Source organism: Nicotiana attenuata, unplaced genomic scaffold, assembly GCF_001879085.1.
Source record: "Nicotiana attenuata strain UT unplaced genomic scaffold, NIATTr2, whole genome shotgun sequence".
NCBI classification, from domain to species: domain Eukaryota; kingdom Viridiplantae; phylum Streptophyta; class Magnoliopsida; order Solanales; family Solanaceae; genus Nicotiana; species Nicotiana attenuata.
Window position 1 is genome coordinate 433,230 of NW_017670410.1, and position 6,198 is coordinate 439,427.

Here is a 6,198-nt window from a genome sequence, read left to right on the forward strand (position 1 = left end):
CTCATTGGGAAGCAACGCTTTGAAAGTTCTAGTATATGCCAAAGATTAGATTAGATTAGATCGGAGCGAAAAAATTAAGAACATGAAGACGTAGATAAATTGGAGGATGAGGAACGTGGAAATATATTAAGGAATGATTGACCATCTAAATTAAACACTCAAGATGCTGCCAAGAAATTCATATTGACATGAAAGAACTACAAACGATGATGCAAAACTTTTGAAGACTATATCCAAATTTGAATGTACTCTTTTTTTAATTTTATTTAGTTGTTGTAAAATATAAACTTTAATTTGCAAGAAAAACATGTAAATTATAAATGAGAAGATTTTCATGTTTAAGGCATTATTTTAGTGAAATATAAGGCTTTTAAGCTTTTGAAGTATTTATCCAAATATTATTCTTAGGGGTCGTTTGGTAGGATGCATTAGAAAAAATAATGCATGCATTAGCTTTTGGTATTACTATTTCCTTGTTTGGTACCTTTTTTCAGCCTATTTATTACTAATGCAAGTATTAGTTATACAACAACAACAACAACAACAACTCAGTGAAATCCCATAAGTGGGTCTGGGCCGGTAGGATGCACACAGTCTTACCCCTACCCTGGGAGGGAAGAGAGATTATTTCCGATAGACCCTCGACTAAAGAAGATGGAAGAAGCATTGATAGAAATTCATAGCAAGACGATATATTTAGAAAACTAAATTGAAGATAGCGGTAAAGAATATAAAAGAAGTACCGATAGCAAGTAATAGCAAGACAATCTATTTAGCGAAACTAAATCTGAGGTCTGAGAGCAATAGAGAATATGAAAGGAGCACTGATAGCAAACTAAAGCAGTAGTAGTGACAAGTAATAACAGAACAAGATATGCGAAAATAGCAAACTCGGGATAAAAGGGTACCATACTAACACTAACACTAACGAACTAATGAAGACAAAGAAAAACGTACGACTACCTACTACCCTAATCCTCAACCTCCACATCCTCCTATCCAGGGCTATGTCCTCGGTTAGCTCAAGTTGCACCATGTCCCGCCTGATCACCTCTCCCCAAGACTTCTTTGGACTACCTCTACCCTTCCTCTTACCTCCCAAGGCCAACCTCTCACACCTCCTGACTGGGGCATTTGTGCTTCTCCTCTTAACATGCCCGAACCATCTCAGCCTCGCCTCTCGTATCTTTTCCTCTACAAGGGCCACTCCCACCTTGTCCCAAGTAACTTCATTCCTAATTCTATCTAACCTAGTATGCCCACATATCCATCTTAACATCCTCATTTCAGCTACTTTCATCTACTGGATGTGGTAGTTTTTGACTGGCCAACACTCTGCCCCAGTCGGTCTAACCACTACCTTGTAGAACTTACCCTTAAGTCTCAACGGCACATTCTTATCGCACAACACACCGGAAGCGAGCCTCCACTTCATCCACTCTGCCCCAATACGATGTGTGACATCCTCATCAATCTCCCCATCATTCTAAATTATAAACCCATATACTTGAAACTCTCTCTCCTGGGGATGACTTGCGTATCAAGCCTCACATTCTCATCTGCTTCCTGGGTAACACCGCTGAACTTACACTCTAAGTATTCTGTCTTGGTCCTGCTCAACTTGAAATCCTTAGACTCCAGGGCATGTCTCCAGACCTCCAGCCTGTCGTTAGTTATACAACCTATTTGGTATTATCATATGTATAATTAATACGTAGCAAATCATGGTATTAGCAATACCAAGGCTATTAATACATGCACTAGCATGGTTAAAGACAAAATTGTCTTTAAAGTCCCTTAAAGCTAAAGAATATAGATGGCATTTTTGTAAACAACTAATGTTCTTAAAAATTATGCAATGCATTTTAATTTTTAATATACCACACTAAACAGTGGATAAGAAATAATCTATGCATAACTAATGCTTGCATTACTAACTCATGCATTGTTATTCTTGCATTAGTAATACACCTTATCCAGCACTATTCTTATACGCCCTACCAATCGGCCCCTTAGTGGTTACGTTTTAAGTTTACTTAATATAAATTAAAATTATTATTTAAGACTTTAAGTTTTCAATACTTTATTCATTGAAGTTTGATGTTTAATTTGTTTATTTATAAGTTAGAAGTTTCATAACATTCAAATTAAAATTACATTTTATTATATTTATGAACTTTATAACAATATATATATGTGTTTTTTCCAAACCCGACCCATTCCAGGCCAGATTTAGCACCTAAAAGATCGGGATCAGTTGATCCTGGTAAGATCAACCCGGTAATGGACAGATTTCGAGACCGGCCGGGCTTTTTTTCCAGGATTGGCTCGGATCGGCCCGACACATTGACACCTTTATTTTTAGCTTCTCCACATTTCTTGGAGATAATTCTTATTAGAAATATATATACATAAGTATTAGAACAATTTTGTTTCTTTCATGTTCCATGTGATGTGTTGTGAAACGTTTAGATTTATAGCGGAAAGTCAATTGGTCCTATGTACTAAAACTGTAGCTCCACATGAGTGCATATGTGGTAAACTAGGACTATGTATTTACAGAAAAAGTAAAAATTAATCACTTTCCTAAATGTAAGTCTATTAAGAAGAATATAGTATTGTCTTTATTGTCTTAGACATATAAGTTAGAACACTTCATCACATTGATACATACCTTTCAACTCCTAATAGACAAAAAAATAAAAGTAAATAAAATAACTATTCCCTTCTTTTTACTCCACAACCATAGCATGGATGTAGACTATTCATTCCTGTGGTTTGTTTTCACAAGAAAAAACCAACAAGAGTTGAAGGAGCTTCAACAAGACAGGTGGCAGTCAACTATAGGTTCAGAAATTTTGTCATTTTTCATACTAGTACCAATGCTTTTATTTATTTTACTGTTTTGGTAAATAGACGTGGAATTTCGTGTATATTTGTCTTCTTTTCCTTTGACCTCAACAATATGGAGTTCATATATAAATTTCATTTTCAAGCCTCACGTGAACTAAAATAAGTTCTTGACAAAAATAATTAAACCTTGAAACAAACACATATATTTGTGTTAAAACATATTTTCTTAAGAAGTCATTCAAACGGACACATGTTAGCCGTAGGAGGTATGGTTCCGAAAGTGACATTGGTTCGCCAGTTCAAGCTCAACTCCTCGCTTTACGTTAGCAACAGAGACAGGATTTTTGCCAAGGGTTCAAAAACAATTAAAAGAGAATATGGCTAGCAGGAATAGAACCAGCAATCTCAGAAAGGTTTTGAACTTCCTTGATCACTATGCTACAATTTTAGGCTGTATCAAAGAGATTCAAAATATTTTTTATATATATATATNTGTTCAGCAACTGCAGTATTATCTATAAAAATAAAAAGAACAATGAAATATATATATATATATATATATATATATATATATATATATATATATATATATATATATATATATATATGTTCTCCAAAAACCTTTTGAATAACTTTTTAAAACTAAATCCAAAAGCTACTTCAGAAATCAGAATACTATATTGAATCATCTTGCATAAATTGTACATGCTCCTATTTTGGATAATTAATTTTTTTTTTTTTACTTTTTCTAATTTCCAAACTAATTTAACAAAAGTCTGTCTTGTAGTTGTGCTTAAAGTTGCATGCCCTACTAATTTTTTTTTGGGTTGAAAAGTAGCATGTCCATGTGAAAGAACACTCAATGATTAATCTTTTTTTTTTAAGGAATAATAATAAATATATGAAAGTCAAACGTAAAACCCTATATACGTAGAAGGCGTACAGTTCTATATGTAATTATCTATTTTTTTTTAAGGACTAATCTTGGATAAATTATAAAATATACTCTTACAACTTTGCCTTTTAGTTTCTTTGGGACCAAAAGATAAACTCACCCAAAAGGGAGAAAAAGGCTGTCAAACCAACCACTCATTATAGATTATTGTATCAAAATGGATTCCTTTTGCCTTAAAAAAATTAAACAAATGAATTAAAGATTGTTTGTAGGAATCAATGATTATTTTTGGGGTAGTATTACTGTATTTGTACCTTTACACGTGTATATTGAAACTGCCAATTTTTTCGAAGCCCTTCAGAAAAAGTCCTTGGAAAAATAAACTACTCCAAAAAGTTATTTAAAATTCTAAATTTTTTCCTCGAGAAAACTCCATATAATTATTCCCCCTCTAACTTGGTCAATGATTATTATGTTCAGCAACTGCAGTATTATCTATAAAAATAAAAAGAACAATGAAATATATATATATATATATATATATATNATATATAATTTCTCTCGATTAGTTTATTCCCTCACAGCATATAATTTTATGCACCAACGAATGTTGGTAATATATTTTATTTTTCTTTCTCATAATCAACTCTCAAAGAGAAAATTCCAAAAGTTATTTAACATAAAACGTAATATTCAATGGTATCTGCTAAGAATTTTGGTGCGGTATGTGTATACCTAACAAGAAATGGAAAAAAAAGAAAAACATTTTATTTTCAAAATGATCTAATATGCCAAAAATAATATTAGGCTGCCAGCATCATTCTGTTTCTTTCTAATTATCCAACAAAAATAGAAGTTGGAAGATATAGGTTGTAACCTTTGGCTCCACCATTATTCATACAGACAACTGACTTACCAACTATTATCATACCAAACCTTATTATTAACCTAATATATTTATTGAAAATGACCACTCATATGTCTTAACAAACAGGCTTTTTCTTTTTTTGTTCTTTCTCTAATTCTTTCAATAATTGTACAAAAATAAAAACAATAAAAATAAAACGTCAATCGTGAAATTTGAGGTTTTATATATTTTTTACCGCAATGGTATCGGCGAAAAACTCGATTATTCCACTTAGTTCTTATTATCTCCATTAGTACATGTATTAGGTAACACTATACACCACACTTTAGGCACGTGAAAAAAAAAATCACCCTATGTTTTGTCATTGTTGGAATTTGACACTGTAATTTTCATGTTTGTTGCACTTTGTTGACCGCGTGACCACGTAAATACATATGTTCTTAAAATAAATATTTTTCTTTGTCCCATCGCTAATATTTTTTCAAATTTGTTGTGCTTATTCTGGATGGCTTCATGTATTGATTATTTACACTATTCCAAATTTCCAATCTTATTAGCAAATGCTTTCGTTCGTCGTTATTTTATTGAATTGGTATCTTTATCACTATAAAGCAAAAGGAAAATAATAAATATAAAATATTAGAGTTGCATGATTAAAGTATCTCACCAAAAGGCCTAGATGTTGATGTCAGTATCAGCTAACTAATAAAGGTCACTAATTGTCTTCTAATATACTTTCCATAATAAGTCCAATTACATCACACTAAGATACTATTAAAATTTTAAACCACCCCCCCCCCCCCCCTCCCCACAACCCAAACCACCCAAAAGAAAAATTAAATAAAGAGAAAGGCAGAAAGCTGCTGTACAATCAAAATCAGAAACTATTTACATTAGTTAGTCGAAAAAGTGTATAAAATTTATATAATTTTTGTATATAACATACAAAATGTATATATACAAAAGATATATATTTATTTGGTTATTATTTTGAGAGCGGCTATACAATGTCATTTTCCCGAAATAAATTATTTTTCTTTATTTAAGTATTGTGATTTGATCTTTTTTTCTTTTTGCTAAATCTGGCACATAATTCAATAGTCCATGTTACTCACTGTACAAATAGTTGGTATAAGTTTCTTTTTGGTGTTAGATGGAAAAAAATCAGTCCATATTACCAACCATTTTTTATTTTTATAAGATAATATAAAGAATTATGATCTCTATCCCACCTAAATGTTAGAGGATGTGAGGAAATCAATCGAACCACTAGACTATGAATACCAGAATTTCAAATAAAAACTTTTCTATCTTAAATTTGTACTAATAATTTATCATCTTTTCCAGAACTGAAAGGGAAATCACTTGAACTCGTTTTTAAATTCTCTACTAATAAGTTTTCCAACATATACTTTCTTCTAATTAGTATTTCTGTTTTTTTAGTTTTATATAGACTAAGAAGATGGAACTTCAGAAAATTTGTCGGTGTGCAACTCTGGGGGTATACGACTTCCTTCCTTTAGGCCTACTTGGCGATTGCATAGGTAAAATATGTATAATTCCTATGAGACTTGAGGTAAAT